This window comes from Sphaeramia orbicularis, chromosome 6 (genome assembly GCF_902148855.1).
Source record: "Sphaeramia orbicularis chromosome 6, fSphaOr1.1, whole genome shotgun sequence".
Classification (NCBI taxonomy): Eukaryota; Metazoa; Chordata; class Actinopteri; order Kurtiformes; family Apogonidae; genus Sphaeramia; species Sphaeramia orbicularis.
In genome coordinates, this window is record NC_043962.1 from 1,427,564 (window position 1) to 1,442,490 (window position 14,927).

The 14,927-nt window shown below is 38.5% G+C and overlaps 1 pseudogene; it reads right to left on the reverse strand.

Moving 5' to 3' along the window:
* The window catches only part of LOC115421517 (large neutral amino acids transporter small subunit 1-like), a 56,241-nt pseudogene that overhangs the window by 18,004 nt on the left and 23,310 nt on the right, over positions 1-14,927 (reverse strand).

The window sequence follows — 14,927 nt, forward strand, 5'->3', positions numbered from 1 at the left end:
AAACCCACTAATAAATCGCGAGTGATTTTACAACAGTGGTCATTTTGTGAAACACTCTGCCTTGAATATTCACTTCAATTCCCAAAATGCACCTGTGAGAGAATAAAAAGATATTCAAAAAAGAGTAGTGTGTAATTTTCGTGTCCTTTTTACCGTGTTATATGTGAATTTATATATAAAAATAATGTAAAACTGTGTTTTATCTGAAAAATAGTTTCTTTTCAATCTCAGAGAGTATTTATTTTAAAATCGACCCAAAGTGCTTCCAAACCTGCTTCATAACATTTGTCTACATCTGGCTTGAATTTTTAGCCCCTCTGTCCTGTTTTTAGAACCAGTTTGAGAGAAGAACCCAAACGTAAACATTTTCATGTAATTTTACTTTTTTACACTAAAACACTTGCACCTACACTTGCTGTTATATTGTTGTGTTGTTATTAGGGATGTAAACAATTCATTGACTACCAATTAATTGCCAATAAGAATTGCTCGATTAAATTATTTTTTGTCGGTTAATTGCCCTTTTCCACGGCAGGATTTGTGGTGTCGACAGTAGGGGGCACCACTGCCTAAACTAGGCTTCAACGCTGAAGTCATTGTCTGATCTGTATCCAATGGCTCAATAAATCAGTCATTAAGGAATATGACATGATTTTTTCATGAAGCATATCAACAATATTTAGCTTTTATTCTTACAGACCATACTGAAAGAGTAATTCAGGTTTTCTGGAAAATCACTGCTCATCAATTAATCGTTAATCGATTGATGAGGTCAACCAACTAATGATTAGTGAATTAATGGATAATTTGCATCTAGTTGTTTATTATTATTTTATTATATTGATTTCATATAAAATAATATTGCTATTATTCACATAGAGATCATAAATAATAGGAGACTGACGGTAGGAGTATGTAAGTTTTTACTTTTTCCTACTCCTTTTCGAGGATGTTTATTTTTTGTATGTTTATTTTTAATTTTTTCTCTTTTCTCTTTTGTTTACTTATCAACCTTTTATGTATCATTACTCATATTTGTTGGTTGGTTTGTTTGATTTCATTGTCTACATGTTCGAAATGAGGATTTAAAAATTTAAAAAATTAAAAAACAGAGAAAAATGTGGAGTTGTCATTATTTATAGGTTATTACGTTCTTATTTTACTGATTCAACCCACTGGAGCTACACTCAGCTGAATGTGGCCCCTCAACTCAAATTATTCTGACATCCTTGATTGTTTGCATTCATTAATTCATCCCTCGGACCGGATCAGACCCTTTGACGGGCTGGTGTTGGTCCATGGGCCGTATGTTTGACTAGGGCTGTGTATTGGCAAGAATCTGGTGATATGATACAAATCACAATACTAGGATCACGATACAATATATCACGATGTCATGATACTGTTAAAAAGGCAATTTTTTGTTGTTTCTTTTTTAAAAATGATTATTTCCTTGAAGAATTGAATTACACCAGAAATATGCACAAATACTAAACACATTTTATTTGATCCCAACAGGATCTAATGTTATATCATAAAAATGTTCCTGTGTTCAAACTGAAATTCAGTTTTACAGACATTCCAGTTTCAGATCCTGTTCAAATGTTCAGATTCTATTAGTTCACACCTAACATCAGAACAGTATTTTAGTTCCATCTCATCAAAGGGACTAACATATTTAATAAAAGAGTGTTAAATAATAATAAATAAAACAAACGAAAAAGAAAAACAAACACGAACCTCCACAATATCTGCATTTGAATCAATACTTAAAAATATCGATATAGTACTTTTTAATATCGATACAGTATTGTGAAATTAAATATCACGATATATTGCAGAATCGATATTTTCTTACAGCCCTATGTTTGACACTCTGGACTAGACCCTTCCTAGATGCTGATTTTGTTCTAAATCCTGATTACATTCAAATCACATATTATCCAATTATTTCTACTCACACACATCTGACCGACTCCTAACAGTATTCAGTTTATGGCTGCCGGTGGTGGACGTTAAGCCTCTTATCTGTCTGAAAACAACTGAGCAGTCAAAACCTCCAGTCACGGGATAAAAACAGAGTTCACAGAGTTCAGACGGTCCCGGTCAATCCACTTCAATAACAATACGCTCAAAGGTAATTTATGGAATGTTTGCCCCGTGGAGCCACAAAACTATGTCTGTTTTTATCTCAGTGGCAAATACAACATGAGCTCCGGTGAAGACGCTGTGTCCAGGGTCGACTTCGTTACCAAGTCCTGAAAACATGTACTCTGACAAAACTACTGGGTGAATTCATTTCAAATTTTATATGTATCTTCCATGGGACAATGTCTTCAAAGTCTGTTCACAGTTTGAGAAATTTTGATTTTGAATCTTTAGTAAATTTTTAAAATATTAACAAATTTGCCTTTACTATATAGGGTTCCTACAGGTTTCTTCAAATTGAACTGAGGACTTTTTACGACTTTTTTAAGACTAATTAGGCTACATTCAGACTGCAGGCAAATGTGGCCCAAATCTGATTTTTTTTTGCCAAATATGGTAACTTTATTTATTTTCTTTCTTGTTTTTTTCCACAATATTTTATTGGTATTATGTTTTACATTGAAAGGTACAAAAAGTAAATAATAATATACATAATGAACATGAATCAAAAACAACATAAACACTCATACACACACCCATTCACACCATGCAGACTTGCACCAATGATATATAAATGTATATATATATAAATAACATATATTCTTATGAACATGTGTACATACGCTACACATCAGTACACATAGTCTCCTTCCTTCGGTTCCCCATTAGCTGTACTGTATCTATCCCTATTCTTCCGGGGGTCTTACAATAATCTTTTCAACTACTCAATGCAAATACATACAATAATCACAAAAACATATTCACATGCAACATAACATGAAAGAAAATAAATAACAGACAAAATACAGACACGACAGCTCCTTTAGGTCAGCAGCGGTATAGTATATACAGTACAGATGTTCAATTAGCCCAAGTATTGATCGTTTATGGTCAATAGATGCTTCTTGACTGATTTCTTGAATTTCGTTTTACAGTTTTCTTGTGTGATGTGTTCCCGTAGTTTGTTCCATTTTAGATAGTTCTGTAGATTACCATTCGTTTCATTGTATTTGTTCTTGATTTGGGTGGTGTACAATACCTCTGGTCACTGACCTTGACTTTCTACATGACAATAAAAATTTTCGGAAAAATTTCACAAAAGTAATACAGTCTTGTTATGTCCTCCAATAACACACTAAGGTTGAAATTTTGAATTTCAGAATATTTCTATTGCCACAGATCATGCAGTTTGGTCAAAATATTGGGATCCATTCAGACTGCAGGTAAATGCGTCCCAAATCTGATTTTTGCGTCCATATGTGACCTGTATCTGATCTGTTAAAGACAGTTTGAACAGCACTAATCTGACCTGGACCACTTTCATATATGGTCCTAAATCTGACCCGGACCACTTTCATATATGGTCCTAAATCTGACTCGGACCACTTTCATATGCGGTCCTAAATCTGACCCGGACCACTTTCATATGCAGTCCTAAATCGACCGGACCACTTTCATATGCGGTCCAAATCTGACCGACCCTTTCATATATGGTCCTAAATCTGACCGGACCACTTTCATATGCGGTCCTAAATCTGACCCGGACCACTTTCATATGCAGTCCTAAATCTGACCCGGACCACTTTCATATGCGGTCCTAAATCTGACCCGGACCACTTTCATATGCGGTCCTAAATCTGACCCGGACCACTTTCATATGCGGTCCTACATCTGACCTGGACCACTGTTAATACTGATTTTAAAACTGACCATAAGTCTTGTATTAGTTTATAAGACACCTGTGATAGCTCTTCAGTTTTCATTCTTTCTAACCACAGGCCTAGATAGGAATGTTTACTCTCAGTCAGTTTCTCAATTCTGCATGTTTTGTAAGCTACTTTGTCTCTGACAATACCACGAGATACAGCAGAACCCAACTCCCTAAAACTTCCCAGGACCACTCCAAGGTCTTGCATTCTGTCTGTTTGTATCTTATTTTCTTTCTTCTGCTTAGCAACAGTGTCATACATCATATACACAATCACATTTAAAGGTCCCGTATTATGCAAATCTGACTTTGTGAAGTTTTTTATAGTAGTGTGTGTTGCAGTAGCCTCATTATGAGGTTCGAATTTGAAAACTGTCTGTTTCCTCCCTGCCTTGCTACACCACATTTAGTGAAAATGCTCAAACGGCCGAGTTTGAGTTGGGTCCGCTTATGACGACATAAGCGGATTTAACTCCTCCCCCTGACTGTGCCCCCACCCTGGCAAAGCGAGCCCCGCCCTGGCAAAGTACCTCTTGGACAACAAACATGGCGAAGGCGAGACATGCAAGTTGTGGTGTTGTTGGCTGCACACACCAACACGATAGTTTATTTTTGCTCCCCACTTCAGAGCCTCTCCGTAAAAAGTGGCTGGATTCTATCTGTGATGGTCATGTACCAAACAACATTCCCAAACGCTTGTATGTGTGTGCCTGGCATTTCACGGACGAGTGTTTTTCGAACATGGGCCCATACAGCTCTGGCTTAGCACAAAGACTCCGAATCAAGAAGGACGCAGTACCAACGCTTCGTGACCCAAGTACAAGTGTGGGAGATGTAAGTTCTTCTCATTTTTTGTATCTTTACTGCATAACCCTACATTACGGATAAGCTGGTGGTTGTTGATGTGTGCGTCTAACGTTAGCATGGCAGCTAACATAGCTCGGTTACTGCTGCTAACGTTTGCGTCCCCGTTAACATGCAAGAGCTGATAATATCAAGAGACATTCAACAGAACTACTTTGAACACAGGCCTTTTGTGGTTGGCGTCAGTATAGTTAGCATCAAGCTTGTTAGCAGCTGCCTGCATTAGTGGCGGCAGGCGTCTTTCCGTGTCAGGTCCACGAACCCGACACAACACCGCCGTTTTCCGTCGGGGCTCAATCACGCCTCAAGGCAAAGAAAGCCAGTGTTTGGAAAGACGTTCTGTCTGAGACATGTGTATTGTAGACGAGAGAGCCATGGCTTCACAGTCAACATTAGCGCGTAGTACCGCTAGCGGAAGCCGTGTCCTCTCCCAGAGAGGGGAGGGGGAGTGGGCGTGGACAGATGCGTTCATTTGCATACCCGGAAGCAGGCCCAGAAACGGCCTGTTCTGAGGAGGGCTGGGGAGAGTGACTTTTTCGACCGCTGAAACTCCGAAAAAAGGATGATTTTGGGGCGAACAAACTTAAATACTATGTTTTTGGGCTTCTGAGACCTACATGACGTGACTGAAAAATAGCATAATACGGGACCTTTAAGCTTAGCGAAGGCCACTATAAGTTCGACTGACTTCCTGGACAGGTCAGAACTGACTTCTGAGAGAGGGCGAAGCTTCGTCTGTCAGTTTCTCACTTGTGCACAATAAAGGAAGGCCTGATTGACAACCAATCCATTCTCCATGAATTTCTTAGTCGTTTACGCCTCCACAACACCACTTTCATATGTGCTCCTAAATCTGACCCCCACTTTCTTATGCGGTCCTAAATCTGACCCAGAACACTTTCATATGTGGTCCTAAATCTGATTCGTATCTGATATTTTACAATGTGACTTCAGTCTGAACGTCCAAGTCGAATTTATCAGACCTTCACGTCATTGAAATGCGACAAACATCACAGTTCTGCATCCCAGGAGGACGAAGGAAAAAGGAGCAGAGGAAAAACATATTAACTGTAAACACATTGTGTGTCCGCGTGGTCAGTATTCCGTCAGGACCTCTTTTATGCATGTGGTCACTTAGAACAGAATTTAACATAGTGTATGACTTTCATCACTGACTATTTTTCAAATTTGTAAAACCCCAGTGATATCCTAATTATCGTTACTGTAATTTCCGGTCTATCAGCCGCTACTTTTTTCCACACGCTATGAACCCGCGACTCAAAATGATGCAGCTAATTTATGTTTTCCGGGCTAACGATCAATCCGGCTGACGAAAAACGGAAATAGAGCTGCTGCACGTAAGCTTGGTATCAATGAATCGATGGTGAGACGTTGGAGACGGGGTGGGTGACATTCCAATTTGTTACGTGCACTCACCACAGCCACTGCCTCTGAGTTGAGCATCTGGTCTGGGGACAGGGTGGTGAAATACGCCAGGTTGGTGAGGACGTACACGATGGCCACGATGGGCAGGGAGATGATGATGGCACGAGGAAGGTTTCTGAGGAGGATGTGGAAATGATGAGAGGTTCAACAAAGAGAGCTCCACCTCCGTATGTTGATAGTATTAATACTCACTTGTATGGTTCGATCATTTCCTCCGTTACAAAATTCAAGTAGTTCCTGGAAACAGAAGGTTCAAGGTTCAGTTTATTTGTCAATACATGTATATACAGGAAACGAAATCAGTACACAGGACCAGCAATGTACATCATAAAAATTCCAATAAAATTAGTCGGTTTTATACAGATAAAAGAAACATATTCAACATATAAAGATATACAGGCTGTTAGAATATAAATAATGTATTACAAATGTAATTGATCAGATATGTTAATCAGATTTGTTCTATGAACTCAGTGGTTATCAAAGTTTTTAATCACATTACGTCAGTGACCTGAAGCCAAAGATCACTGACGCCATTGATGAGGATATGCTACAGCCAACATGGAAACAAATCCAGTACCATTCATTCTGCAATAATTTCCACAGATTTGTCTGTTCATTTGCTTTTGTACTGAATTTGTTAATTTGTAAAGAGACTTTATGGAAACCCTGTCTACAGGTAATAAAGGATATAAACAGTGTGAAATTAAAAACAAGGTGCATGGTTGTGATTATTGCACTGAGGTTGGGTGAGTCTTGCATTGTCCATTAGACTGGAGGTGGTAGTTATTCAGTCAGGGTGAGGGGTGAGAGGGGGGTACGTTTAACTGTTTATTGTCAGTGTTTTTCAACCTTGGGGTCGGGACCCCACATGGGGTCACCTGAAATTTCTAGTAATTGATAAAAATTACAACAAAACTTACTAATGAAAAATCTATGGTGAGTTAACAGAGCCAATCCATAACAAACTGTGAGTCTGAAACTGCAGCACTGTGGTTCTGTTTATCTGTCAAATGTTCATTGTAGTCAGTTTCAGATGCTGCAGCTCTTTCATAATTCATAGTTTCAGTTCTTGTTTGTTCAGTATTAATTGTCCACCTTGTAAATCACACCTGGACTGACTGTACATATCCTGACCAAGGAAATCCAATTCTCCCTTTGTGCAGTAATCTACACCTGGATTTTACTGCCTCCATCCATAATAATATACATTACATAGACTAAATGTCCTCTAAAATTAACGTTTATTTGGAACATAGTATAGCAAACCTAGTACATGATGAAAAACAAACTAATTCAGCAAAAAAAAAAAAAAAAAAAATTGTCTCCATTTGAATGTCTGGGGTCGCCAGAAATTTGTGATGTTAAAATGGGGTCATGAGCCCCCCCCAAAAAATTGTCAGCCTTGTAATTCAAGCTGGACTGACTGTACATACCCTGACCAAGGCCTCCATCCATAATAATATACATAATATCGACTAAATGTGACTAAAATGAATGTTATTTGCAACATCTTAGCAATAGTAGCAATCTATAACATCATCAAAAATAAATTAATTTTAGCAAAAAAATGTCTCAGTCCTGGGATTGCCAGAAATTTGTGATGCTAACATAGGGTCACGAGCCAAAAAAGGTTGGTAACCACTGGTTTATGGGTAAATGTAAAATGTATGAGGTCAAAGGGACTCACAGCCTCCGTAGGCGAACAGACCACTGTACAGCGCCAGGCCCGATGCTGCCAAACTCATACTTAGAGCCCTCGAAGGCATTTTCTGGAAGCAGACGGTCAGTGCCACCTGGTAAAGAGCAGAACTACCACAAAGACCTGAGTTAGCAGAAGGAAAAACCCAAATCCTTCTGTCTGCATTACTGCTCCAGGTCTCCAGAGGGGTTAAGCAGAGATGTGGGATGTGAAATGAAACAATGACCTGTGGGAGAAAAGCAAATATCTGTCTCAGTGTGTGGATCTGGGAAGGACTGTGCAGTTAAGACGCTCAATAAGTGGCTCAGACTGTGGACCGGGTTTGTGAGATCCACCTGGGGCAGGCAGATGGGGAGATTTCCCATCAGGCCACAGCTGACGGTGGACTTACGCACCTGACATCTGTAGTAACGTGCCTTGCTCAAGGGCAAAGTGAAAGCGGCCGAAGGGATTAGAACTTTACGGTGACTTCTCAACCACTGTGGCCGGATTTACGACACGTTGCCCCAAGTTGGATTCCTGCGACCTCCATCTTTTTTTGCCGGTTCGTAGCCATGTGAGTCACATTCCGGATGGGGCTGCCCCCCGCGACGTGCACCCGCATTCTCAGACACAGTGACGGTTGCTAAACCAACAACCCCAAGCGGTGTTGGTACTAGGAGGGTTAGCCCTAAGCCACTGTACAGTGTGGGAAATACCCGATAAACGGCCATCTATCTGACTGTTCAGCCGCCTCGGACACAGATAAACATGCAGCCACCACAGTAACAGGCCTTTAGGTCAACTGAAGACAAGACTCAGGCATTAGACGACAAAAAACACAAACAGAAAGAAGAAAATATAAATAAGAAAAAACACAAACAAAAAGAAGAAAAACAAACAGAAAGAAGAAAAAGGCAAACAGAAAGAAGAAAAACACAATATAAGGAAGAAAAACACAAATATAAAGAAAAAACACAAACATAAATAAGAAAAAGACAAATATAAAGAAAAACACAAGCATAAATAAGAAAAACACAAAGAAGAAAAACCACAAAGAAGTAAAACATAAAGAAGAAAAAACACAAACATAAAGAAGAAAAACACAAAGAAGAAAAAACACAAGCATAAAGAAAAAACACAAAGAAGAAAAACACACAAACATAAAGAAGAAAACACAAACATAAAGAAGAAAAAAACACAAAGAAGAAAAACACAAACATAAAGAAGAAAAAACAAACAAAGAGGAACACAAATATAAAGAAGAAAAACACAAACATGAAGAAGAAAAACACAAACATAAAGAAGAAAAACACAAACATAAAGAAGAAAAAACAAACAAAGAAGAACACAAACATAAAGAAGAAAAACACAAACATGAAGAAGAAAAACACAAACATAAAGAAGAAAAACACAAACATAAAGAAGAAAAACACAAACATAAAGAAGAAAAACACAAACATAAAGAAGAAAAAACACTAACATAAAGAAGAAAAATACAAACATAAAGAAGAAAAAACACTAACATAAAGAAGAAAAATACAAACATAAAGAACTAGAAGCACTCAGAGACCGCAGACCTCCGCCAAGGCCGATCAGTGACCCTGACCCCAGCCTGACGTACGCTGCTGATCTCGTGAGCACCATGAATGGAGGAGAGTATGACTTTGTATTTGTATCGTATCGCCAGATTCTTGCCATTACACACCCCTACTCCCAGATATACATTATACTTATGCAATGTCACTTGGAGTGGTCTTACCACAAAGTGTGCGTTAAATATTACTAGTCATATGCTATTTGCTTCCTGATTTTTTTCTAAGCCCCTAAACATAAAAAAATGGCCAGTATCAGTCCAACTCTGCACATTGTACTCAAATCTCTTCACAGCCACAGTATGAACGGCCATATTCGTCTCTATGAATTTACAGTCGCCTAAATCATAATTCTCCTCTAACCAAATGTTATGTAATGAAGAACTCCCAAGTGCACTGGGCTTTGGATACTATGTTCAGTAAATGAACATAAACTGAGATAGTTGGATTTCTGCCAAACACCATTAACGATATTTTTTTTCCTGGAAGCGTCAACAAAGTAAGCCTGTTTAGGAGGAGGAACATATTTCACATTAGTGGAATTACAGACATATATAGACAAAAATGCACCTTTCAACTTGTCTGTTAAACAAAAACTAACTGGACGCCAGACGACAACATACAGAGGAGAGTCAATGTAAGGGTTTAGTGTAATTTAAGGAAAATAATAAGGCAAAAACTGTCCATCTGCAAACAACCACCTATAAACAGCTCCTCATAAGGCCAGACTACACACTAATACACACACTAATACACACAAACGCCGCTCGCCTCCACTGTCTGTCAGGTCTAAACTCAGGGTAACGACTGATTTGTTTCTAACATTTACAGCTTTCCATGAATCATGCCTGGCTGCTTTTATTCCCCCCTTTTCAGCAGCTGTTTGGCTTGGATGTTTACTTTTGGAGGAGAGGATTCAGTGTTGAAACAGTGAAACAGACAGACGTCTCTTTTGGTACTTTTTGTCTCATTTGCATCCCCTTTCAGCCTCTATAGTTCTACACATTTTCCCGCTTCTTCAGCTTCTTCTAGTCAAGAAAACCCCCCGCTGGGATCACATGACACTGGTACCAGGCAGGGAAGGAGAATAAATTATGCATGTCCGACACACACAAAGGTGCATGTATGCCAAAAAGCTGAATGAAAGAGAGCTCAGTCTGAAGGAGACCTGGCTGCAGACATGTGGAGCTAAATGGAGTCAATCAAAAGGAGTCAATTAAATTAAAAGGCACACACCTAGGAATAGTTACATAATATTAATAGTAATAATATTCTGGGAAAAAAAATCATTTGCTTATTTCAAAGCAAAAAGTACAGCTGTGCAATTAATCGAAATTCAATTACAATTTCGATTATTACACGCAACGATTACAAAAATTATGTAATCGAGAAAAAACGATCATTAATTTTGAGTTGTTTTAATTCACATGCATGCAAGCTACCATAAGCTGCTCTGCCCCGCCCCCCTCTTAGCTACTGCTGCCTGCTAGCCGGCAGGTCCACCCCAAGAGGAAAGCTGTACCTAGCGGTCTGGAAAAATGGCAGGAGAATCACAGCTGAAGTGCTTGGTAAACAAAAAAGGCAAGTCAAATTTAATTGTATGGAATCACTTTGGGTTTGATGAAGAAGACGAAGAGCAAAACACATCAGGTGCAAAAGTGTTTGGTAGTGTGGTCCACACCGACCGCTAACACAACAAACCTTTTTAACCATCTAAAATTTAACCACTGCGACCTTTATCATAATCTATGAAAAACTAAAACACATAAAAACAACTCCGTCTACCAACTTCGTCCGCAATGCAATCTTCAGTCTCCGAATCTCTTTATGCTGTAACTCCCGTATTAACCTAACGCTAACCTGTATAAACCCCAACGTGCATTTTCTAGATGGCTGATGTAAACAGAAGGCCTGAACTGAAACCTCACGGCACGCCACTGAATTTACTATGTTTCATACTACATTGAACATACTTGAATTTATAATTTGCACTTTACGTGAGGTTTTTTTTTTTTATTGCTACAGTTCTATGACAAGTCTATAGCAGTTTAATTCCAGTGCACTATTGTTTACAAAGGAAACATACTTGAATTTACAGTACACTTATTTGCATTCAAAGATTTTTTTGTTTTGTACAAAAGTGAACATTCTTTGTTTTAGTGGTTAAAAGCTTTATTTATGTTTAAAGAGTTTAGTTTACATTGTTTTGCAAGAAAAAAATAAACAACTTTAAGGTTAACAAATAATCATTTTTAATAATCGTGATTTCAATTATTGCTAAAATAATCGTGATTAATTTTTTTTTTCTATAATCGAGCAGCCCTAGCAAAAAGTATGAAAAATGATACCACTCTGTTGTACAAAGGAGCAGGTAGGTAGCTTATCTTAGTTTAGCACAAAGCAAAAAAGCAGAAGGCAACAAACACTTAAAGGTGCAGCAGGAGATGTCTTCCTGAAGAATTTTTTACTATTTTGCTTAAAATCCCCTTCACACCCTGATTGCACTCAATAAATTAAATGCTCTAACACAAAAATAAAAAAAATTTAGTCATCTGTGGAACGGACAGGACTGAAAAAACACCATCCAATCATTTTAACCAGCCCATCGAAATGATTTGAACGGTGATATGTCTGTCAATCTCAACTGCCATTTGTCCCTTCCCCCTCTGTTCATACCCCTCTTTGTGCATGAATCGTGCGTTCTCAGAGGTTTGGAACAACTGGTACAGGAAATGAAGACAGAGACAGAGCTTGGCTAGTTATATTAGTATATTAGCTATATTAGTTATATTAGGATGGAAAGTTCACTGGCAAACTGTGTGTCACTAACATCAATAATGTAATGCTAGTCACATAGGTATGAACTGGGGCTGTTCTGTAAGAGCGGGGGGGTTGGAGGAGACTGAATGAGGTATGCATGGATCCGTGAACGGAGCCAGAGCCAGATGGAACTGATGCTGTGCAGCGCTCGTGAACCCTCGGGAACTAGCATTGCACATGCAAGTACTCTGGAGGTGTAGCATCAAGGGGATGTCTGAAGAAAGGGGTTTGGACTTTTAAAATGAGTAGTCTCAAAATGTAGCTGCTCGAACCGTTTTCCCAAGGTCTCCTACCCTACCTTTAAAGACCCAGAACTATTTCTGTGGTAACTAACAAAAGAATTTTTCTCTACATTTAATGTTAAAGTGATTTTCCATCATTTATTATAATATTTATAATCTGTACTCTTCATTTGTCAGTAAAAAAACAGGTGTCTATAATAAATATAGCTAATAATAGAACTGATTTTACACTTAATTCACTGAGGAACGACTTTTTCAGCAAAATACATCATTAACTTCTTCCTCCTCCCTGAGCTTGCTAGCTATAGAAAATTGCTATTGCTAATTGCTATTATTATTATTATTATTGTTGTTGTGTTTGTTATTGTTATTATTATCATTATTATTATTATTATTATTATTATTGTTATTATTATTATTATTAACCATATCTGACCACCCATTAACAGAAAAAAATAAACTGTTTTGCCATTTTTTGCAAAAACAGTCTTTGCAATAAGTGTGTTAATTGGTGAGATTAACAGTAACTATCTTGGTGTTAAAGCTAAGCTAACACACGCTAAGCTAATGAAGTCCCAGCTGTGAATACATGTTAATCAACTGTAAACTATAATGGTACCAATCCTGTTTTCAATTTCAGGGATAATTCACAAATTTCCCCCATTTTTTTCCATTTTTTTCCCAAGTCATAAACACCCCCTCCATGTGAAAAGGTCTCTCCTCATATGTTCAGTTGAAAGTTATCATCAGTTTTAGTGATTACAAACCAACAGTGCAGCGTCACAGTCAGACACATGCTTCTTCTGTTGGTGCAAGATTGTGCAATTTGTACTGACTGTGCTGAGCAAAGGAAAACCCTGTTGCTAGAATTAAAAGCCACATCGATACACGTTAGACCAATTTAGATAACTTTGATATGGATCAATTACAATTTAAGCCAATGTACGGCCATTGCACACACAGTTCACATTCAATTTAAAAAGAGAGTGCCCCGGGTAAGAGCTTAATGTGGATTAAAGCCTGACAGCGAGACTTCAGCCGTGTATTTACAGTGGCTGATTCACAGTCAAATCCCTCCCACTGCACAAACCACACACCTACTATTGCCTAAAACCAAAGAGAGCTGCGATGATGTGTCACTGCGATAATCACAACATTTTGCAAGAGACAAAACACGTGTCTTATCGGTCTGTTGTAAATGATATGAAGCTGAGAGGGAAATCCATGAAACTTGGAGATGAGTCATGAATCAGCGTCTGCGAGTGTTTCCTTCCTAAACAGTGTGGGCAGGAGTCAGATTGAGAAAGCAGGACTTTAGTGAAGATAATCAGATTACACCAGACTCTAATCTGAGAAACTAGCAGACTCTGACCTTATGAGCCACACAAACAGGATAAATATGGTCCAGGAAACGCTGGCACAGGTGGTCGGTAACACTCTACTGCTGTAGTTTCAAACTTTTTTTACTCGTGACCCCATTTTAACATCACAAATTTCTTTAGACCCCTGACATTCAAAACGGAGACCTTTTTTTCTGGCTTTGATCATGTAATAGTTTGCTATACTATCTTGCAAATTAACGTTCATTTCAGAGGACATTTAGTCTATATAATGTATATTATTGTGGACGGAGGCAGTAAATCCATGTGTAGATTACTGCACAAAGGGAGAACTGGATTTTCTTGGTCAGGATATGTACAGTCAGTCCAGCTGTGATTTACAAGGCCGACAATTAGAGCTGAAATGATTATTCGACACAAAGTGAACCCAAAAAAATCCTTCAACCACAGTTCTCCTGAATCAAAGTTTTGTTTCTTTCATTTCTCTGCTGTTAAACATTGTTTCCACTGTTGTGTTTCACATGGACGCTTATTGTGACGCACAAAGAAGCTTCAATTCAGGAAAACTGCAATAGAATATTTCCCTTCAATCAATTTGAGTTGATTAATCGAACCATGAATTTTTGCATTTGTTTCAAGCACCTAATCGATTAATCGTTTCAGCTCTACTGACAATTAATACTGAGCAAACAATAACTCAAACTATGAATTATGAAAGAGCTGCAGCATCTGAAACCGACCACAATGAACATTTGACAGATAAACAGAACCACAGCGCTTCAGTTTCAGCTTCAGTTTGTCATGTCTTTTATGGATTGGGATTGTTTCTCTGAACTCACCATATATTTTTATTTTTATCAATTGCTAGAAATTTCAGGTCACCCCATTTGAATTCCAGGTGACCCCATGTGGGGTCACGACCCCAAGGTTGAAACACTGGGCTACAAGTTTAAATGGAACTGTATCTCCACTTAAACAACTAGAAAAGCACTCGGAGAGCGCAGACCTCCGCCAAGACAGATCAGTGGGCCCCCGTGGCCCCCCCACCCCCGATCACCACCAAAATTCAATCATTTCTTCCTT